The sequence below is a fragment of the Colias philodice genome, chromosome 1 (genome assembly GCF_061535455.1).
Source record: "Colias philodice isolate Cphi_HAF_F1 chromosome 1, ilColPhil1 Martin Lab GWU primary, whole genome shotgun sequence".
In the NCBI taxonomy this organism is placed as follows: Eukaryota; Metazoa; Arthropoda; class Insecta; order Lepidoptera; family Pieridae; genus Colias; species Colias philodice.
Window position 1 is genome coordinate 16,061,625 of NC_143086.1, and position 25,768 is coordinate 16,087,392.

Sequence of the window (25,768 nt, forward strand, 5' to 3'; positions counted from 1 at the left end):
GGAGTTTCACAGATATTCTAAAGTTTTTATAAGTATGCAAATACTGATTTCGTTTTGGAACATAGGATAAATGATTCTCATTTAATAAGTTATTAATTATTTCACAGTAAGTGAAGTGAGTGAAGAGATGCATATTTACTCAACAGTTAATTATTATATTTTCACATTAAGGTAACTGTAGTTTTTCTCAAGCCAAATATATTATACTATATATACTTGTTTTAACGGAACACCTTTAATAAAAAAAAATTGTTTTCTATCTGACTATACTTTAATCATTATCGAGTTTTCTAAAGTGTGTCATATAATGAGGAAATTTTCTTCAAGTCTTTATTTATAATAGCGTTTGAACTAGGGTTGTACAAAATATCTATTCCGCTAGGTACCTGTACATAAGTTCCATACCAATCACTATTTCCTAGAACCCAGACTCTCAATAGATCTTTCTGAACGGATTTACTTTCAATCTAACCTACCCTAATATACGTTAGGGTTGTCACACGTTAGATACATGGATGCCTTTTTATTTGATTAGATTTTTGTCCGCTATATTGTAAATATAAAAATATAAAAGGTGAAAAATTATTTTAAAATGTAAAGCAATTATTTTTTATGATTTAAGATTTTTTTTACCAATATTAAAATCAACTTTATAAGAAAACTTTATTTTTAATTCGAGTTTTATTTCAATAAATACGAAAATCTATTATTATATTCTATTCATTATAAAAATATTACAATTATCAACTGCTAACGGTGTAACCGTCTAAAAAGGGTATAAACTTTAATGTTGTATTTTGGTTACCATAATGTAAAGGTCACTTGTATACGGTCAATAACATTTAACGACTGACTTTGAATGTGTATTTTAACTGAACACCTTCACCAGATTTTGAAATAGAACAAATTTTGTTGAAATAAATGCATTTATAGCTTAATTCTAATTTATTGATTATTAAACTCTCGATGTTTACAATTTTATTTTATATATATTTTAAAGGGTATTCGTTGTAATAAACCATTATCGAAATATCTGTATTGTTACTCAAGCAAAATTCCCTAGGATATAAATCTTCGATTTAAAAAATAGCAGATAATATAAAAACAAAAATTCTACATTGTAACTCATTACTAAATACAAAACTATAAAGCCACGTCAGACGCAATATACATCACGAATATTAACAATTAACTCGAATCCAAGAGAATCTCTCTGATACAATTTACATTATAAACGGAATAATTTTAAATTAACATATAAAACCTCTGCCATTTCAGTTGTCTGGTATCTGTTCGAGCAGACGTCCTGGCTAAAGCCTGTTTCTGAATGCATAGCAATCCCAGCCTTTGTTTTAAAATTAATTTATTACACAGTAAACTTACTTGTAGGTACAGTGTACTGATAATATCATTGAATCGAATCTTAATTATAAGGAGATGCCTTCTTTTGCCATGAAAGTCAATTTTTATACGTGAAATAAGCGAATTTTGCCTTTATAATCGTGTTTGTTTATGATTATGAGAGTTCAAAAATGACCCGATTTTAGCCATTTTTGTCGACCTATCTTAAACTCTATTTCTTTCCAAAATTTATCTTCCATTGAAACTTAAATTTACGATATTAGTTTCTTGATTGCATCCTGCTTAAATTTAAAACATTGTAAACAAAAGAAATAAAAAAAGTTACTTACTAGACGATGTATTTAATATCTTACGTAATAAGAAATCAAGTGTGTAATTTTCAGACAATACGGCTAGCTCATAATAGTTCCGGACAATTATAGAATTGTTGACAAGTTCAATTAAGAGGGAATTCGTAGGAAGTGATTATTGGTATCGGTCTCCAGACACCTAATTCTACCACACTGTTAACATATATTGCCTTGCTAATATGTGATCGTATATTTAGGATTTCTGCTTGAAATATAGTCATTTATCTACATAGTATAAAACAAAGTCGCTTTTTCTGTCCCTATATACCTTTGTACGCGTAAATCTTTAAAACTACGCAACGGATTTTGATATGTTTTTTTTTAAATAGAGCGTTTTTCAAAGAAGGTTTTAGTATATAAATTATTAGGTTTTAGACAAAGCGAGCGAAGCCGCGGGCGGAAAGCTAGTATGTATTAAAGTAATCATTAAAAGGGTATACTAAGTATTGAATATAGGCATTTATGTAACTTATAGAGTATTAATTGAAAAGGTTTAGTGATTTCTGCTTGATATGTAGTCATTTACATAACAAATAGTGTTTTAATTAAAAAACTGACGTTTCTGTTACGCTCTCATAACGAAACCAATTAGCTGATTTTGATGACACTTAGCATGGAGATATTTATTAATGCTAAAATTGCTTCTTTTTCGTTAAAATACGCTTCATTTATTACTACCTAGACAAGCATAATAGAATCCTATTTATAGTAAGTACTAGCGGTCCGCCCCGGCTTCGCCCGTGGTACATATTTACGTTTTCTCTACATAAGAACCATCCTCGTACTTCAAGGAATATAATAAAAAAAGAATTATCGAAATCGGTTCAGCCGTTCTCGAGTTATGCGCTTACCAACACATTTTGCGATTCATTTTTATATATAAGAAGATTATACTTTAAGGTATACGTAAGCTATATGCCATTATAATTGCAATATTTTTAAATTAATATCACAGACTCACGATGTAAAAACATCCAATTATAAAAAGTACACACAAACTAACTACGAATCAAAGCAATTTGATCTTAACTCGACGTGGAAGTAAAAGAGATCTGATTAAAAATTTATTCCAAGTTTATTTGAAACTACATCTGTAAAGGCTAATGGGAATGGATAGCTCCCAACTTTAAAATGCACAAGTAAAGACTGGTGGTTTATTGAATTCGCATATCTTGACTGTCTGAAGGTAAAGTGCAGGAGGTATTAGGAGGTAGAGGGTTGTTCAAACAAATATGGGAAAAGATTGTGTGAAGAATTGGGTGTTGATGTGTAAATTTTTTATCAAGCTAGTTTTCAAAATACATAATTGGCATGGTTTGGGATTGTCTAGTCCTAAGTAATTGAACAGTTTTATTCACGTAATTTTAGGAAATTATCATTAATAACAATTTTAAATTAAAATTAATTAACTAAAATAATATTTTAATTCCAATAAAAAGTAGAAACTGAAAGTATTCGATATCTAGGTACATAAATTAATTAAAAGTTCGCACTTTTAAAGTGGCGTTCAATGAGTTTTAATATAAGAGCTATAACGATATTATTTTTAAATAGAATTGTAGAAATTTGAGGTAATATTAAAATTGTCTCACAGTCCATAACAAAACACTCAGTCCATAAAAAAAATAACAAAATTTGTAATCTGGGGGCCTACAGAAAAAAATAATTTGGAAAATCCAAAAGTGCACGCCTCATAATTTTTTTTTAATAAATATTTATTAATTATTATTTTTGTTTATTTAATAACAATTAAACCACATCGAATCAGACCCTGAAAAATGAAAGGGTTCTATTCCTGAGCATACTCAAGCGTAAGAGAAAAAAAAAGACTCGATTAGTAAAGTATTTCGGTCGCTATCGTGTTAACAAGAAAAAGGATCCGCACATACAGACACACGGACGTCCAAGACAGAACTTTTTTAAACTGTTTTTTAACTAGTTTAAAGAACAAAAATGACATCAAAAATATCATGAACGTTAAAAATAGTGTTTTTTCTTAATATGTGTGTGTATGTATTATCTTACAAGTGCAATGTATGATACATAAAGACATTTTAAGTTTGAAAAATCAGATGTTTTGCGCGAAGTGACAGTAGTACCCACCTCAACGCTTCGCTTATGAGGCGTGCATTATATTAAACTTTCAAATGTTATAAAAAAGAGCGTGTGTGCCGAGCACACGTAGCAGAACTGAGATTTCTTTGGCCACATTCAAAGATACCAAAATCGACGCCTTCTTCAATCTCGCGTTATTAAAAATATTGTAAAATCCTTAAAGCTGCATGACTATAATGTTATTATAAATTTTCTGGAATTTTAGCAAAGTACAAAGGGCTCTTTAATCGTTGTTTTGTAGTTTAAGCTTTCACCTGGAGCAAAATATTATGTTTTTAATCAACTATAAAATACTTTTGACGTCGTTTCACAAAATAAGCTTATTACGTTGAACATAAGTATAATAATGCTTTAATCAACTTGTAAGCCAATCACTGTTTGTTATTTAGAAACATAATTATTGGATCTAAAAACTTTCTTTCTGAGATGAAATAACATGTAAAAGACACATAAAACTTCCAAACTTAATCAATGTAATATTATTTGTATAAGAGAAACTCGTAATACGTTAGTAAACTCATCAGACAGTAAAGTAACAATACGATACGTTTTCTATTCAAGATCGAATGAAAACTTTTTACTTGCTAATGAATATTTTTAATCTGTGAGCTTCTTGAGGGCTCTTTTCTGTATCTGCCTTCCGTACTGAGGAAAAAAGACGAGCGAATTCGTTTCTTTATAAGAATTATATATTATATTATCTGTCTTTATTATATTATAGGTCATTAATACGACAAATTAATTCAATGTGTAAGTAACAAAAAAACATGTTTGTTCTATATTAAATATTACATTCTTCGAAATATTATATATAGGCATTGTTATTTAAGTATCAGTTTGGATGTTCATAATGTATGTATTATTTTATGAGCGACATCTTGTATATAGCAAACATATATTCCACATTCTCTGGATAATAGATAATCTATATAGTGCATTAAAGTAGCGATAGATTTCAAAACAGGCTTAGATACGACGTGAATAACATAGAAGATCGACATTCACATAAAATAATATACCAAATATGTTACATAACAATTAACATATTCATGATATTTGTGTACAATTTGATTCGTTTACTAAAAAACTCCGATGTAAAAATTAGTCTATAATTTGCAGAATGTCATAACCAATTATTGAAAAATAAACTAACACACTTTCACAATGCATATTTAATAATAAATAAATCCGAGTTAAAAAGTAGACTATAATTTGCCCAATGTCATAAACCAATTATTGAAAAAGAAACTGAAACACACTTTCACAGTGCGTTAATAATAATAAAAAAATATTTGCCACAAAACAATTAATTTAATACATAGGTATGTTTTACATCTATATAAGCAATAATTTTTGTGTACTCAAAAATTACTTACATAATTTTTGAGTATACGTTTCAATGCATCGTAGATGAAATTTCGTCTACCGGTCCTTTCCAATATAAACTACTATGCTATACAAATGACTACTTCTATATAAATACTTGTACATAGTTAATATTAGCTTGTTCCAACCGACGACAGCACTAAATTGTCACTCGGAAGAGCACAAACAACATTAGAGTACGTTACATCGGCACTTTCGTTAGCTACATTTATCATGTGCTTACATTGTTACTAGCCATTGCAATACCAATTTAATTCGATGAATATGTCGTAAAATTCATTAAAAGATAATTTAAGTAATTTATCGTATCGAATCGTATTGAAAACGTAACGTAAAAAATAGCGTGTGCCGAGCACACGTGTCAGAAGTGAAATTCTTTGACAACATACAAAGATTCCGAAATCGTCGCCATACTGCATGACGTGACGGTAATGCCATGACGCGACGTTGAAATTTTACTCTCAATGTGCCTAAAGAAGTTTCACATCAAAATCAATGCGTAAACATAAGGTTCAAGTGAGAAATTTACGTTTTAACAGATTGTAACTCTTTTCAATCGACTGTATAATACGTATTTTTAAATCATATGACCATAATAAAAATATGTTTTCTATAAACAAATTCATCTTAGTAAATCCACACAAATATCCACATAAAAACAGCACAAAAGCCGTTTAAATTATACTTAATTAATCCGCCATTTTGTAAAAATCAACAATCTATTAAGCTCAAACGATTTATGCTTTTCAGCAGAAAGATAACGAGCAGAAAATAGCGAGAGCCTCAGCACAATATCTAATAAATTGATGCAATGTATTTTGTTAAAGAATCCCGTTGAAGTAAACAATTTTCTGGAGTATGCATTTTATATCAGAGCATTCGTTACAATATATCACGCTGCCGCATGCTGTGTCAGCATTTTGTCGGGGCCGCCCATATTTTATTTGCTATCAATGTTTTTAACGGTGGACAGATATGTTATTGCTATCTGATGTTTTATGTATGGGAGTAATTAGTAATTGTAATTAAAATGTATTACCATCACAAAAGAGGGTCCGTCTACGTCTTTAGTGACCTATTTTGTTGGGTTTAAAAGATTACAAAAATGTGATTCTTTCAATTTATGACCTCCAGTCTTATCAGTGAATACAAACATCATGGGAAAATAAAATCTACTTCAGTTTTCGTGGTGCTAAAACCGAAACACTTATATATGCGTCTTGGGTCTCTGCACTATGAACAAATATAATCTATGAAAGAATACCACTAATTGATTTTGCAACCAACATGTCTAAATCACGAACAAAACTCCATTTACAAGATAAACGAATAACCAAAGACTAATGAATACCCCATGTTCGTGTAACATGATGTTAGATCTCCAGGGCTTCTAAAGTGCTAATCCAATTGGGTTGAATTGAACCTAGCCATAGGCTAACAATCCTATTATTTAACTATCATAGTATGCAAGGGCAAGGCTTTATTCAGATTGTCATAAGCGATTGGTTTACATCGAATTATGGGGTTACAAGTTGTTTAAAAGACTTTGAGTGAAGTATGTAATATGTATGGTAAAGTATAAATAATAAATAGTATGTAGGAGTGGTTATGATAATGTTTCTGATGGTGCAGTAGTTATAAACTGTTGTACAGATTGTAGGTTAGATGTTCGCTACTGAAAATATTGTATGATGGACTTGTAATCTTAATATATATAAATCTCGTGTCACAATGTTTGTCCTCAATGGACTCCTAAACCACTTAACCGATTATAATAAAATTCGCACACCATGTGCAGTTCAATCCAACTTGAGAGATAGGATAGAAAGCACAAAGTGGGCGAAGCCGCGAGCGGAAAGCTAGTTATGTAGTATATTTATGTTTTCTATTACCTATTATTTATAATTTACAATGCTATTCATGTGTGTGTTGGAATAAATGGTTTCTTTCTTTCTTTAATTCTATTATATGTTTTACTTTTATGTATTTGTAAACTGTATCTTGTTTATTATGATTCGGTAGGCACACTAATGGTTTAATTTTTCTTATACTGTCTTCTTGTACTAATTAATTATTAATTTTAAGACATAATTAGAATGCAAAAATATCAAGTATAATAGAGTAAAGCCATACAAATTTTATTGTAATATAAACACCAATAACCAATTTATAAATAGATCTCAAATTTAACTTTAGAAATTTTATAACCAAGATTAAAAATCTTCGTTACCTATTACGAGACTAGAAGCATAAAAAATACAATATTTTCTGTTTTTTGTACGTACATTGTGTAATCAAAAATAGCAAGTCTTTAGAATCCTCCGTATTTACTATTTACTAAGGAAATCCCTAACGAGCGATGTTATACACTAACAAGGGATGTTACAAGAGTTATATAAATATAAAATGAAGTTCCTATATTAATATTTTATTTTAGTAGTCTTGCAAAATGTAACGAAGAAAAACAGTCAGTACCTAACCATTTTAAATTTTGTTGAATTTATCTCTTATATTTTTTTGTAATTCGTGAGTATTAGACATTAAACATTACATAATAATATAATACATACTCGTCAAATTATTATCAACAATTACATACATGTCGAATAGATAGTTCCACTTTTTTTGAAAAAGATCATGATACGAAATACAATTATTAGAGTATTGTGTTCTTTGAGTTTAATATCTATGTTATACTGGTTTCATTCAGTAAAGGCTAGCAATTTCATTCTCGTAGGAAGTGATGCCTTCTAAATGAATGCAAAGCATAGAGTAAGAGGATTACGGGGACACGTGAATGAAGGTAATAATATATAACAGGTAGGGACGTGATCACTGTGACTAATGAAGTAACAGTTAATCACGTCACAGTTATAAATAACAGGATGTCAATAGATAAAAACATCTAATCCTAATGTAAGCAAAATGTGCATAATGAACTGATCAAGAATACAGTATACATTTTTTGAGAAATTAATATTACATGCCAAAAAAACTAAAGTTAAAATATTGACTTTTCAAATAGGTCGCTAAATTGAGTATTGATTTGATGATTACTATTCACTCTTTTGCATACAAAATAATCAATTAACTAATTATTCTATGTCGGATTTTGGTATATAATGCGTGTTTATGTTTATCATAATAAACATTATCAAAATTAAAATATATTAATAAATCACCGGTGATTTTTAATCACATAGAAATCACTATGACGCAGTAACGGGTTTTCCCGCCATACTCGTATTAAGTACAGTCGCTATGTAGAATAAAGTATTAGGGACAAAAATAAACATAGCCTTACGACTTTTTAATCTTCTAAATATACGATAGGGATGAACATGTAAGTTAATAAGTAAACAGTTGGTGCGTGGGATGATTTAAAATTAAAATTATTGAATAACAGTAAAAGCTATTTTAAAATTTACGTTTATTTTGAACATACTTTTATCATTTAACTTCATGACAATTAAATAGTGATCGATTTTTTTCTATTCTTCATAAATTTATACAATTAAATAGTGATCAAACATAAGTGAAAACAGAAATTTAGTAACAGATTAAAATATTGCTGTTTACTATAAAACTGGTAAAAATGCCTCAAGTTATAATTTGAATTTTAAAACAACTGTTGTTGGAAATTCCGATATTATCGTCACAGAGTTTCTAAGTCTTCACGCTACAAAACGCAAGTCATGTCATTCGAAACAGTTTCAGATTGAACCGATAATCAAAACGCCATTTTGAATTAATATACAGGAATGTATTTTTATGTTACTCGGGTATTATACATTTAGAAAAACATGTTACTCAGAAATTAAAGATTTTAACGGATTTTAAACGCGATTTATTGCTCCGTGACCACACTCGCTGCAAAATGTGCAGGGATAATAATAAAATAAATAAATCGCGTTTAAATCCATTCAAATATTAAATTTCTAAAAGTTATAATACTCGCGTTAAATCAAATACAAGAAAATACTATGTTACAACTCACTTTGTCGGTAGCCAATGAAATCAATATATCTGATAAGTAGAAAATCGTACATATTAAATAAATGAGTTTAAATCCTATTAAATGTCAATCTATTCTACTTTCATCGGAAAGCGGTTTATTAATAGATAGAGTTGAAGCCCTACGTATTCAATGTCACAACATTGCAAGCGACAGCCCTATGTAGCCAAGTCATAGATCACACAGAGCAAATACCGAGTAACTTCCCGTGTATAGATTAGGCGCAAAGCACTCAATAATGTACCATAATTCTCCGACGCTACCGGTTCTGCAGTTGGATTCGTAATATTTAATGTGTAATGCTTTATTGCATATTAACTATTGCAATCTGCATTTTATTATTTTTTATTTTTTTTATTTTATTTATTTTATTTATTTATTAGGTTTACCAGTAATTGTTACACAAAATAAACAAGTATATAATATATATATTTATTTATAGAACTAAGCTTTGTTTATAAACCTGTCTTTCCTCAATACATTGTTAACAGAAAAAAGTTAATTTGATACATTATCTCATATTAATAAATACGTATACTAAAGTTTTCGTTGTATTGATGTGTATGAAAGCAATGAAACTATATTTACAAGGAGATTAGATTTCAATATGTTTATTTCATCGGAAATCTAGTATATTACCTACTCTAGTGAATCTAATAATATTTATCGTGTAGGTACTACTTTTGTAGTTAAAATTGCAAAGATTTGTTATATAATATGTTATAATAAAAATAAATAAAATAAAAAGAGTTTATTTTCTCACATTGGTTACATTAAATAAGTACACATTTCCATTACATATAAATAAGTGTGAGACTGGTGCCTAAACTAGGTAATAAAAATTACCTGTATTTTAGGTCACATAATTCATTATTTGTAGTAACAACTTATATTGAATGTCAATTATAGGCAGATCCCTACAGGGCGATCACGGGCAGCCAAGCGAAGCAATTGCTACGTGAAGCAATTTAGCCACAAACTAATAAATAATAATAATAAAATTTGGACTAATCTAATAAGCGTCTATTTATTCTATTATTATATGTGAAGTCATAAAATACTTTTTTTAAATGACACGAATATTAACAATTTGTTCCATCTAGTTTAATAAAGTCTGTGTTCTATATCGCTCGACGAATATGCCTCGAAAAGTGTTGAGCGTCGATGGAGTGCCGGCGTGATAGATTGACTTAAGATGATAATATACGCTTTCAATTTTACTATGTTGCATACAATTTTACTGCGTTTTCTTAATAGTTGGAAAATGATGTTAATTTATAGATTATTTATAAGTTTTGATAAAATGAAATGAATAACGTAGATACTTGTAGACTCGTAGCGTTTGCTACGAACATGCTACGAACTTTACACAAGTTTACTTTTTATTTACAAAGCTGTTTTGATTGATTTATTGCTTGAAATATATTTTTATCTATAAATACAAAATTAATCATTGCTACACAATATTTATTTAGACTCTTAAAATATAATATTATATTATATATATAATATTATATATATATTAATATACTTAAAATATTATTATGTATGGTAAAATTATAATATATTTCACTGCTTTTTATCATATTATATTACAATTTTATTATATGGTTCTAAAAAAGAATTTAAATGAAAATTGACTTAAATGACAAACCGTACGATAGTGCATTTATTAGTTGCATGAAAGTCACAGTCTGCCAAAACTGTCCCGTGCCCGTCGTTGGACATAATTAAGTAGAATATATTTGGCTCTTTTAAAAGAGGAAATATAGGCTTTTATATTTATGTCTCTGTCATAAAACTCCGCGATGGTATATGTCTATCTCTATTATCTTCTTTCTTATATATAAAAATGAATCGCAAAATGTGTTGGTAAGCGCATAACTCGAGAACGGCTGAACCGATTTCGATAATTCTTTTTTTATTATATTCCTTGAAGTACGAGGATGGTTTTCATGTAGAGAAAACGTAAATATGTACCACGGGCGAAGCCGGGGCGGACCGCTAGTATATAAATAAAAATGAATCGCAAAATGTGTTGGTAAGCGCATAACTCGAGAACGGCTGAACCGATTTCGATAATTCTTTTTTTATTATATTCCTTGAAGTACGAGGATGGTTCTTATGTAGAGAAAACGTAAATATGTACCACGGGCGAAGCCGGGGCGGACCGCTAGTCTATTATATATTAAAAACCTTCAATATATTATTGATTTAATGTAGATCTATAATATGTCCAAGTACAGCATATGATGATTTAATTGATTATTTTCGAAGATATTACAGCTTTAAAAATTGTGGGGCGTGGAGTACTAACTAGTAAGATATATTATTACTAAATCATATAAGCAACTAAATAATAAATAACAACAAACTCTACTAGTTACATTATTTTTTAAGATATTGGACTGTGGACCTATAAAAAAAATCGCGCCTTTTTCATATGAATAAATAAAACAAGGAATTATAATAACCTGTTGCCAATCGTAATAAATCTGTTTTGAAATATCAAATAACATTATTATTTGTGTAACCAATACTCTTGGTTACTGTTACCTTTATTTATTTACAGTATTTTATTTGGATGGCAACTTTCGTTACATTTGTTTTCCTCGGAAGAAAGATTTCGGCCTTGTTCTAAAGAAACCACTCTTCCTCTTTTTATATCCATTTGTCTAGAACTTTTTTGTGATTAATTTTACACGAGTTTTATACTTACATTAAGAAATAAAAATTAAATACTTCATTAATAAGTCAGTCTTCACGTCACCTCACTCGCTGTTAAGTGTTCAAATCGTCAATAGTCGTCAATAGTTAAATAATACAAAGAACAGAACGCGTTTAATATTAGTCAAAAATTCTTTAACTCATAAATCTGTTTGTCTGTTTTCTGCAGTTACCTAGACTCCGAAACGGGCTTTCAAAATTAATATAACTTTCAGAGTGTCTTGAGATTGTTAATTTATTAAAAGAGGATAAAACGAACTCCTAATTTAAAAAAGGGTTCCACAATCCACTTAAAACAAATTTAAACAGGCTTGTTCACTTTTTCTGTTACACATATAAATTATAAGTTGAAGTTGAGGGCGTCTCTCTTAACTATGATAAAAAGCATCCCAAATTTACTCCGAGTTTTCGGTCGACCCTCTCGAGTGGAAGATCATTCGTATTTGGTCTGTAATTTATATAATTACAAGCTGTACCCTGCACGCTTCAGGACGCATGTTATGGCGTGCATGAGACATGTGGAAAACGTATAAATATATGAAATAGGTTGTGTATCGTGTTATAATTTGGGCTCTTTCGACGATGAAGTAATTGAGTTTTAAACGGGTAATAAAACAAATTTAATAATAGATGACAAATCATGATATTTCCAATTAGTATATTAAAATAAAATAAATATTATGAAACGACTAAAAGTACTAACATTACGGAAAAGATTTTTTGACATAGCCAATGTCCTTCTTATCTATTAATCCCTATTTAATTGGTATTTATTTAACAATCTATTTTGTTATTAATTTTTTGGGAACATAATTGTTTCACAGAGTTCATTTCACATTTATATTATCTTCACAATCATTATTTATCGGTGATGTAAAACAACGTATAAAAATTTCCGCCACGGTGGTATTCTTAACTTTATTTTATTTTTAACCTATGTATCGCTGCACACAATCAGGTTAATAGGAAACAATCCAACTGCCAATTTAACAGCACAGTGTCACATAAGTTCGTTACATTGAATTTTATGAACGTTTTCGATGGAAAACTTGATCAACGTCAACGGAAATAAAGCGCGAAATCCTCTCACATAAATATTAGAAGCAAACGTTTAATGTTTTGTACCGGCGATTGACGCGGAAACTAGAAAGTTAATTTTATTTAAAAGTAATAGACGACTTGATGGAGTGTTTTCGTATGTGTGTTTTTGTCTCTTACAGAGTGTCTTTCAGAGATACATCTCGATACATACCTATATTTATAAGTTGCATCCAGATTTTTTTTTGTATAATTAAAATATCTTTAATTAGGTAGGCATTCTATTCGGTTGTTTATTTCAAGCCTATAAAAAGCCTTACAAATTACATTACATTAAGCACGGACCTTTAAAAAATATACAAAACAAATACTTTTCCCAACATTTTGAATCTTTTAAGATAAAAAGAACCTTTTTCAATAACGGTATTTACGAAAAAGGTCTACAATCATTTAATTTAAATTAAATTCGCTTTAAAAGTAAGAAAATCAGACGGGCGAATGTGAAAGCTATCACGTACTTATCAATACCGACCCTCTTAGCGTAATTTAAGGGAAAAATCCACTCCCCATTGATTTTCAATATTCGGCCATAACGATTATTGTTACTTTGTAATGTACGGATTCACTTAATATAGGATAATTTGAATTTTCCCTTTATCGTATTGAATACTTTATATTAATGTATGATGAGTGTAATCACTTCAATATTGAAATACTGAATGAAATGAAAAAATTGTGTAAATTTTTAATGTAAATTACACACAATCTTAGTCACGGGGGTAAAGTTGGTATTGTAAACATAATTATTAATACTAACATCACCTATGTATCAACTACACACAAACAAGTTATAACGAACAAATTCTTCGTTCATAATATCAAATTAAATTTATTAATTTCAATTAATGACTAATTGTTATTAATACAAATTGAATCATTGTTGAAACATACTATCAGCGAAGCAAACTTTTATTTGTGATCTTCAAGTTTCATCGATGAAATTATTTCACAAATTTATCTTCAAAGTTCTTTCGTATAAATTAAATAATAAAAGCAAATACTGTTCGAATTTTGTTCTTTTAGCGAAGTTCCGAGAATAATTATTTTCGGAAATATTAATTTGAACATTCTATGAAGATGTTAGTTTATTTTTCGAGTAATTTTTTAGGTTAATTTTGTTTTAAACCTCGCGCTAATAGAAGGATAGATTACGTCTGAGCGCTGTATAAAGTAATGAATTAGGCAAATTTCGCGGGTAAAATATTCTAAAAAATTTCTGGTCCACCATGTTCGTCGCAATTATTTAAAAAAAATCTTTAAGAAATTAAAATTACTTCGCATTGGCGCATTGGAAAAAACATGATTTTAAATGTTTTATTAACTTTAATGTCATCTTATATCATTTACTATTAATTATTACTGTCAATTCACAATGTCCCAAAACAAACTTTCTAACTGTTTTAAACTAAATTAGTATGAACTCCGAAAACTCGCTGCTCGCAATATGATATAATATGGTAAATACTTGGTAATTAAATAATGCTATGAATGAAATGAATATTAAATTTTTAATTTAATTCACTCGGGTAATGTGTATGCAATTTGCTTTTCAATTTGTTTCAACGTGTTAACAACATATTATCTATATTTTATATACTTATTGGCTTATGTTTTGAGTAAATAATATATTCTAAGGTGCGCTATATTAAATAAATATTCAGTTCAGGTTAAATCAGAATATAAAAAGTCGATTGATTATTACACGAATACTCGACAGTCGACTCGATATCTCTTAAATCTGATAATCGTATTAAATCCAATTTCTTGGAGATACATCTCTCTGTAACAAGTACCCAATGCTATCGAAGAAATTGGGTTAAACGCCCTTATTAAATATTTGAAAGATTTTCCAGATACCTTCGAGAAATTTAAATGTCATTTTATCATAATATTTGTTTTGTTAAATCTAATTAATAAAATAGTAACGTTTTTTATAGATTCCATAGTTTAGTCCGTTAATTTAACAAGTCAAAGCGTTGCATATATTATTATTCATCTTCATAAAAAATAGCTTAAATTTAATCAAATCATAAACATTTTAATGATATTATTTTAGAATTGTACCATTTAGAGTGTAGATATCACGTTAATCGATAAAACTCAAATTATGGATTATATTTATGATTTAAAAAAAACATGCTAAAGCCTAGATTGAACTAGAATATGAACAATAACCATAACACATCCCATTCCTGGCTAAATTAATTATAAACACATTATATCGCTAAATGGTGCTAGTTACTAGCTAATGTTAAACTAATTCTCCCTATTTATTTAATTAACTGCTATACTCTATTAGTGGGAATACATTAAAATATAATTAACACATTTTAAAGCTAAGATATTAAAATGGAGCTTTATTTTCATGGCATAATATGCATTTTACAGTTAAAACAGACTGTAAAAATATATTAGTCTTATAGAAGAAGCCTTACAACAACAATAGAGAGTCTAACTAGTATTATAGCAAATAATTTATATTATAATTTTGTTTTCCATAATATATTGTTTTATCTGCTTCATTTGTAGATGTACGCCAGTAGTGATGATTCGTAATTCTAAATACATATTAATGACGTAGCCTAAGATCTTATTTAAACATCTTCTGTAATATGATTATTGATTAAGGATAGAAAAGTGTTATTTAATTATCTATAATTATAGCGTTTATGAAGTGAGACTTCTTTAGGCACAGGCATTTCAAGGTTTCGTCATGGCAATGCCGATACGTCATGTAGTGAGGCGACGATTTTGGTTGCTTTGAATCTTGCTGACACGCGTGCTCGGTACACACGCTCTTTTTTGTTTCAAAAACAGAAATTTTGTCAGTCGATGTCTGTTAGTGCTTAATAAACAGACACACAAAAACTAAGAAGCACATAACTCCTACATTTTCATCCAATCGAAGCTCAATAGTACCATTAAACTAAACAGTGGAACTAGTGGGGCATAACCCTAAAATCGCACTTGGGATTACATATGCTATGATTGCATATCAAGCAAACATTCCAGGCATGAACCTTATTACGTCGCATTAGAGCTCATATTCCGCTGCACGGGCGTAATTACTTTGGCAAAATTTTCCATTTATACGATGACATTACTAAGCGCGGAAATGCTCTCACGCTCATTTCCTGAATCTGGCAGAACCACATTTTGATGTAGGTATTTCTTTTAAAGTGCGAACGGAAGGATGACTCACCTAATAGTGCTTTTGATGAGAATGTATTTGTGTAGAACCTACCTACAAATTGTGGCTGCTATTTTGGCAAGTGAAAATATACTATTGAAGTTCAATGATAATATTATAAGTAAAAAGGTATCAACAATTCGATCTTCAAAAACGGCGCACTAACGCACACACAATACGAGTAAGACTTCAAAGTGATTCAACAATTTATATTTTAATAATTGATTTAAAAAAGGAAAAATAAGCTGTCGTTAGCTAAAAAGATACAACTGAAGTAAAATGTAGCTAATTAGCTACATTTCTACGTGCCACTTACGAAACGCTCTTCACCCTATCTATACATTTTTACTTAAAAATTTAATTTTCTGTGCTTATATAATAATTATCATTGTTTAAGTTAGAGACTTCCTATAGAATTAGTAGTTCTTGTAATGCGTGCGCGACTATCGTGACCACAAATGCTAAAATTTATTAATAAACAGAAGTCAAATTTCAAGTTATTGTTATCAAAATGTGTAAAAATAGGAACAGTATAATAAAGTTTTTAGGAAGGACAATGTTGACTTATTAACTTTGTATAAGTTCACGACCAAGATAGACGCTAAGTTACTTACAGTTTGAAAGTAATACTTTTATTAAATATACATTATTTTTGGTAGCTTTTCTTAAAGTTTGTAATTTTAGGAAGTTGGCTCATATTTCAAAGTTAAAAATTAAAAATAGTGTATTCTAATAATTTACGTTTTGAATCTAAAATTGGTTTGATATTTTAAAACATTCGCATATAAAAGCAACGTTAATATTAAACTATTTTTATTATATTTCCCCTAATGGCTTATCCTATATATATAAGTATATATATATATATATATATATATATATATATATAAAATCTTGAAAAATATAAATAAAATCTTGTATGTGTGTAACATTTTGTTTGTTAGGTAATGAAGTAGAAAGATAGGCGCTACAAAAAAATATCCCTAATATTCCCGCATTCTACGGAATGATTTTAGCTTTTTACCTTGTGAACAACTGTTACATCTATTTTGTTTAAAACTGCTTATTACACAAATAATATTTGTTGATATAAAATATATACGGAATGCATGACTTCCGTATCATAAACGCTAATCTTTAGACCTTGGATAAACGCACCTTTAAAATTTTTTCTAAAATCTGTAAACAATTGCAAATATAAATAAATAATCTATAAATTGACGTCGAATTGTATAGTATAGACAAAATTAATCTTTAATGAATATTATAAACTGAAAATTCATTTTCTAATTCTACTACCTAAAATAAATAAAAAAATCACACTGCATAATGAATCCTATTTCTCTTGCAATCCTCTGAATTTAATTATAAACTTTCAACCTGAAAACTCCAGCTATTTCAGTGTAACTAAGATTTTTATTATCAAACTTATCGATACACGTTCGAGCAAATTACGAGTGCACGAATAAGTTTTAGTCCGATTGCTGAAAAGTTTGCGACTGATACAGTTTCAAATAAACTTACGCGTAGTTTTGACCGACTGCACAAATGAGGGTTATGTTTTTTTAGATCGTTCTTTCACCGCAGGTCTTTTGTTTGCATATTATGTAATAAACATACAAATTCTAACTATAGCACTATTTTTATGTCACTATTTTCATGGTTATATGGATATTAAAATTAGAATGCAAACACTTTTTATATTTGTGTAGATTTATGATAAACAACAAGACTTACATAAGCATTTTATCATAATATCAATATGCTACGCACAAGGTTTTTATAGACACCATTTTGTTCATAAGTGACCCTTTTGGCATCACGCCTATTCATTCTTTATCAATATTCAATGCTGCTTATAATAGTTATGTCATTTCGAGCAAAATAAATGCCTTATTATGACCATATTAAATCGTAACATATGAGTATTACCTATTACCTGGTTATCTAGAAACAATAGTAATAATATAATATATTTTCAAGAATTATGTAGATAGTATTATCTTGTGAAAACTAATTGACACTTTTTCGTGATACTTTTTCAAAAACATCTATCTTACAATAACATCTGTCTATTGGTTGAGAAATAATCGAGCTTTCGATGTACCTTACACACGAACACGAACCTATACACGAACCACAGGCGTTTTTGGAAATGTTCATAAAAAACGACGTGAACACATCTCTTATATTAGACTCAAGTCAAACACTTATTTATTCAAGTAGACATTAAAGCGCTTTTGACTCGTCATAATACATAGACGTTATTTACTACCGCAAAGGCTTCTACAGAAGCGAGTAGTTGCTCTTTTATTAGGTGACAAAGGAGTTCACACTGTCTTAAATTTGTCCCGATGTTACATGAGATGTTGTAAAGCTGGAGTAAATAATATGTGGTACTAGCTGCGCTCCGCGGTTTCAACCGCGTCGCTTCGCTCCTGTTACAAACAAACAAAAAACAAACAAACTCTTCAGCTTTATAATATTAGTATAGATTGGCGCCAAAATTTGTTACTAGCTTCGATACGACACTCGCTTCACGCCTGACCGGCTTTGTTCCTCTTTTAATTGCGTGTTCCAACCACTGACGACGGTTTTTTTCGTTCTGCTATTGTTGATCGGAAAATACACGTTTGTGAAAGATCCACTTTGGAATCTAACAATTCTTTTTTATTGTTTACCTTCTCTTAGTGATTGCTACATGTACGAACGGATAGAACGAGGCGGTGTTGCTGTGTCTTAGTTTTCTTATTTGTTTCAAGAAAATTCAATGTATTTAATGAATAAATGTTCTCACAATCATACAATTTCGTAAAATAATAAGTTGCAATAGATGTGAATAATATTGCAAGCTACCTCAATAGGGATTTAAATTAAAAATGAATACAGGAAGCTTGAAGCTTTAGCTCTTATTTAGTTTAAATAAAGTTTTAATGGTCCCATTCACAGAAAAAAAGTATTTAAATTTTATGATGTAATATAATTTCGTGTCAAATAGATAACCTTGAGTCGTTTAAACGGTTTTTAAGATTAAGCAGGCTTGAGTCTGAAGTAGTTAGAGTTGATTCCCAGTTTATGTAACCTCTGAGCAGCAGAAAATAAATAAGAAACTGTACTCAAAACTACTTCGTTTAAAGGCTTCAAACTTGGTAAGTTCTTGGGCGCGACAAAAGAGGTCGTATCGCATTATTTTTGAGGCTTACCTACAAAATTATTTCATAACTTTGTAAGAATATATTATCCAAATTACTTCAATTCATCTTTTGTTAACAAGAACAATATTTGTGAGAATTCTATTCCTATCCTTGTATTATTATACGTGGAAGATTGTGAGTTGCATGACTCATTCCTTCAAAAATACATTGATGTTTTACGCAAAAACTTATTTACAGAAATTAGGTATTTGTATTAATTAATGAAACACGGAAAAGCATACAATGTTTAAAGCTATACAATTATGCATATTGATATAAAGATTGACATTACAGCCCTACTGGTTAACATTGAACTGCAACAGTAAACTTAAAATGATTATAACCTGTTTAAAAATATAATTTCATTTATATTCCAATTGAATACAAAGCTACTTGTAATCTCGTGAACATATTCCCGTTTTTAAGCTCCAAATGTATTCAACTCCATTTTAACAAGCTTTTTGCCTAATAAAAGTCGTATTTAATCAAAAGAAGGTTTTAGGACTCGACTAGCGCTTGTTCTAGCTTCAGAAGTGGTACTACAGATCCAGACTAATTAGAATGCTCAAACCTGGGCCTATAGTACTTTGTTTCTCTCAAATTATCGTTCTTTCTAACTTTAATATGAGGTGATTATTCGAAATTGTTACGTGTTAAGTATATGTACAAATTGCTTGAACTTAAATGTAGAAATTACTAATATTATAAAGCGGAATTTGCTTGATTGTTTGATGTTGTTTTTAAAGAATTAATCCCAGAAATTACTGGTTCGAATGGAAAAAATATTTTTGCTTTAGACATTTATCGAGGAAACTATAGGCTATATAACACGCTTCGACCAATAGGAGCGGAACATCAATGAAAAATGTTGAAAATATTCCTTTTCACAGCAGACGAACTTTCGTGGGTCAGTTTTATAGTACGGTAACTTCTGAATAATAAAACAAAATAAATTTAAGAATTTATTATTTTTTGTTGAATATAAAAAGCACCCCAATTATAGCATAAGAGTTTGATTAATTGTAAAAATATACCTCTTTATAACTTTTATACTTATAAATTTATCTAAGTGGATATATTGGAGAAAAGTATACACCTAAGTATTGTAGTTTTAAAATAGTAATACACTTAAAAAAAATCTCGTCAGAAATGTATCCCTGCATTGGGATTAAAGGCTAGTTAGATTTTTTTCATATTTAAATAAAATTTTGCAGGTATAAAGATAAAATGGATTTCACAACGTAGTAACGTCCTATTTCGCAATGAGAAATGATGGATGGATTGAAAACTCAAAAAAAACAACGTTTTAAGGTGGTTCAAACGTGTATTAACGCAGGTATAAAATCTATGAATTTTTCAGGATTTCAAGTTGGCTTAGCTTTTAAAATATAGGGTTTTTTTTCATATATATTTGCGGTTCAGCAGTATTAACTCACTTATCTTCAACACAGGGTATCATTACGAGAAATATTACACCGTTGAGGGACCTCCTTACGGCCTCTAGTTGACCTTCACTTGTATATTATTTTTATTCCTACGTATAATAATTTTATTATAGTATACATATACTATAAACGTATATATTTACTATAAATATTAAACGCAAGAGAATTGAAGAATGGGGTGAAATCGGTTTAACAACTTAATTACTTTTTTTCGACGCACTAATCCAACTTAAAAAATAACATTTTGAATTCAGGTGATCCAATTCATTATAATTTTGAAGTAATTACACTCTTAACACATATGTAATGCGTCTTGACACTATTTATATAATTTATTATTTATTTTAATTTCATAAGGCCTTAACTGCAATAAAAATCCCACTTGAACTGATAACGGAACTATGTAATTATAGATTTAAATTTTTACCATGTATTCTAATACAACGCAGTATCTATAACCTAAAAAGATCGAATGATTTATAGCTGCCTCATCCTTCGGGAGATACACAAACAATTGCATATATTATGACATATTGACACGACCGGAGAGAGATCGTGTACAAAGCCAGCACAGTCCGTAATCTCTAAGGCACTGAGGTGTTCCAACACCGCCATTTCCCTCCTCACTACTACTATTGAAATTTAAAAGATTCCTATAAAATTTTCTTTGTCGTTCGACATCATTTGTCCCGGGACATTTCGATTTGCAGACGAACATCTTACATCTCCTAGGTCACGGAGGCACTCAATTCAAATTATTGGAACTGCTTTGTGACACAAGGAATAGAAAGTATTCTGCAGCAAAACCCTTGCTCAATGGACTGATCTTGGTAATGATATTATAAATTGGTGTGTGTTTGTTTGTCGCAACGGAGTGATTATATGATAGAGTTTTGTGTCTGAAGATTTTTATGTTGCGCAGTAAGTGTTCATTCATCATTGTCCTGGGAACATTATGATTCGTAATTTATAAATCCTGATAAATCATGATATAATATCAAAAATGTACCATCTATGACAAGTCATTCTGCTTCTTTCCTTTGACCACGCAGGTAAAACTGCGGGTAACAGCAAATAATCTAAATTTCACTGAAACATTACAAATTCGCAGAATCCGCGGTATGTTTATTTAAAAGAACAAAGAACAATTTGCGTTCAAAATAACATCTGTAAGGGACCTAAGCACAGTCAACATTATCACATTGAATTGCTAATGTTCAAAGTTTAAATACGTTTTGGACAAAAATCCTGGAAGTAATTAACAATGTGACGCCATAACCTGTCGAATGATCAAACCTTTCGGTTATTTAATTGATGTTTATTTAGGAGCATTGTTACTTTTATGCATATAAAATTGACACAATTTAAATCAATAGTGAGATATTTTACAATTTAGTTATATTATAGGCATTTACTTTAAATACTTGTTTATTTTAAAATGAATAAAGAGCCATGATAGTGAATTTCAACTATTTTAATTACTCATTAGATAAGTTATTTAAGCATCCAATTAAAACTTTTTTAATATACCTAATATTATGTAGTTGAGTGTTATGATTTTAACATTTTTTAATTGATAGTCTGCTTCACTATGTTAATAAATTATCACATTGGGTAAAACAAAAAGAAATTACATAAATTATAATATATAAATTACACAATTTCATTATTAATGTCTATTCCACTGGCGCTCTAAATATAGCTTATAATATCCGAAAGATAATAAAACATTCAAAAACATTGATTGCCTATTTGTAGACGTATCCATTTCAATAAATTATTCCCAAACCAAATATATTTATAACCGAACTATTTAAACCACCAAATAATAAACCGATATAACCATTAACCACACCATTCTAACTACGTAAAATTATGTTCATGAAGATATATTACCTAATTCTGGTACCGATTAAAAAGCATTGACCTTCGAGCGGCTTCCATAGTGTTGACAAATAGGTCATGTCGAATCCAGAGGTAATTTGTAACAGACGGGGGCTATTTTGAAGGGGCGTTCACCCCCTCCGCTCTACGACAAACAGCTCTTTTAATAAGAATGGTTAAGGAATGGTTACAATGTTTGGGACAGCTGTATTGCAGTCGGAAAGAAACAAAAAGAAACGTATTGTTCTTTGGTTTGTTAGTAATTAGAGTTTTAGGTTGAAAACATCTTTGAGTATGGATTTATTTTGATTATAATTTAGTAATAAATGGTATCAATGCTAATGGTTAACTGTGTGTTGTGATTGATTGGTTTTAAAGGTCGATAGAACTCTATACTCGGATAATTAACGTATTTACTACGATCAGTTTCATAAGTCAAAACTAATGTTTAACTTATTTATAAATATTATTTATTCCACCTTAGGATAATACATATATATAAAGGACCTCTAAAACACATAATGTTGGGTAATTAGATTCGTCGCCACTTGATAGAGATAACTCTAAAAGAAAGCTTAAAAAATGTCCACAAATAAACAGTTAGATCTCTATTTACCAAATCATAGTTTCATAATGGTCTTAAAATGCAAATGCAAATAGCTCAAATCAAACCAATGCTAGTAGATATTCAAATGTAATTAATTGCAGTATATTAAATAACAAAGTAATAACCCTGTACGAAGCAGCTTACAGAATAGTAATTGATTCTTCGGGCACTCGACTGCTTTAAATGCAAAATTGGAGGATTGGCCCATCACTTGGTGTTTTGTCGAAGTATTTAAGCTAAATGTTTTATTAATTTAATTAGTACTTTGCATAGAGTTTGGAAGATTAGGAGCTTTTGTATATTATAATACTTTTATCTGGCTTACGAGAGGGGATAGTACATTGAAAAAAAAACAATTAATTAAATTGTAATTAATAGAAAAATAGAAAGTCGATCTAGTGGGGGATACGAAGGTAACAGTATTTTTAATTTAAGTACAATTATTAGAAACCTTTGGAATTTTTTAGTAAATGTTACTTTTCTACTGTTAGTTGTCAGTATTTTTATTTTTTATCAACATTACTTTGACTATTACTTTCAATATTATACAATTAAGTAATTTAGATCTATAATAATAAAGTATTGATTAAAAGCACCAAAGCCGTTTTCATAGAAATTCAAAGTCAAAACCAATAATAAAAATAATAATAATTTTGATTTTTTATTGATAGGAGAATCAATTTTATAATATAACTATCTATAACTATGCATCTAATGATAAAAGCTTCTATATTTAAAATCAAGGCAGTCGTTAAAATAATACGTCACCACGATACAATATACAATGAAATAACTTAGTTAATATTGAATGGTTCAGGGATCCTCTATGCGAATAAAAAAATATTTGATAAATTCAAAATAAATAGTGAATACATATTTTACTATTAAAGAAGTATTTAAGTGTCAAATCGCATGTCTTAAATAAATAAAAATAATCTTGGCACAGTCTAAAATTCACAGAAAAACTGAAACATTAATTGGGTCCTGTAAAGATACAACAAGACGTAACTCATATAAAATATCTAAATAATAATATTGTACAATTCAAAGTAAAACGCAAGCATATCACTATACCGTTTATACAATTCAAACTAAAACACATTGTATACGAGAACAACAACTACGAGACATATCAAAAGCACCAGAACACTATACAGTATACATGTCACCAGTTCGGAACACAATTTGTACAGACAGCCAAGTTCTAATACGTGTCCCAATTACAATTTACAAGTATCCCAGGTGAAATATCGCACGTTAATTAATTAGGATCAAAACTGAATGAGTTTCGTACGGAACCCGTCAGGCGGGGAACGACTCGCGCTCACCTGTGGTAGTAAATTACACACGTTTCTTATTCAGTAAATTACCCCGGTCCGGCACAATCGAGCCAATGCATTAATACTTATTGATCGATGGCCATAGCCAAACTTTCATTAACTGTTTGATGTAGAATATTTGTTCAATTTACGTTATCTGTGGCGGTATAAATGTGTAAGATTGCGATATGATTTCTGTTTTGATTTTATTTATTTTTGTAAAAAGATAATTTTGAGGTCGGTTTGTAATTCTGATCTTATTTATTTTTGTAAGAAGTAAACTCATTTATGAGAGGGTTTGTAGGTACTTATGCACTCTAGCTAGACCAGCGGATAAAAAGTTTAAATGGTAATTTAGCAAGTAGGTTCATAGCAATAACTAGTTACACAATGGAATACTCCTGAAATTATATAAAGAATGAAATCATGTTACCAAAGTTTATTTTGCGGTTAAATAAAATATTGAATTTTGTACGGAACTAGGTAAATTTACAACGACATTTTTTAAATAACTTCAACACAATCATTACAAGTATATCTATTGCACGCCTCATAAGCGAAGCGTTGAGGTGGGTACTACTGTCACTTCGCGCAAAACATCTGATTTTTCAAACTTAAAATGTCTTTATGTATCATACATTGCACTTGTAAGATAATACATACACACACATATACGAAAAAACATACATAAGAAAAAACACTATTTTTAACGTTCATGATATTTTTGATGTCATTTTTGTTATTTAAACTAGTTAAAAAACAGTTTAAAAAAGTTCTGTCTTGGACGTCCGTGTGTCTGTATGTGCGGATCCTTTTTCTTGTTAACACGATAGCGACCGAAATACTTTACTAATCGAGTCTTTTTTTTTCTCTTACGCTTGAGTATGCTCAGGAATAGAACCCTTTCATTTTTCAGGGTCTGATTCGATGTGGTTTAATTGTTATTAAATAAACAAAAATAATAATTAATAAATATTTATTAAAAAAAAATTATGAGGCGTGCACTTTTGGATTTTCCAAATTATATTTGATATATTATGAAGTTACAATCCACTTACAATCCCACACGAAGATTA

At 29.4% G+C, this 25,768-nt stretch overlaps 1 protein-coding gene across 2 annotated transcripts in view; it reads right to left on the reverse strand.

Annotated features, from left to right (window-relative positions):
• Positions 1–25,768, reverse strand: part of Sh (Potassium voltage-gated channel protein Shaker) — a 171,703-nt gene that overhangs the window by 99,781 nt on the left and 46,154 nt on the right. The window lies entirely within an intron of this gene.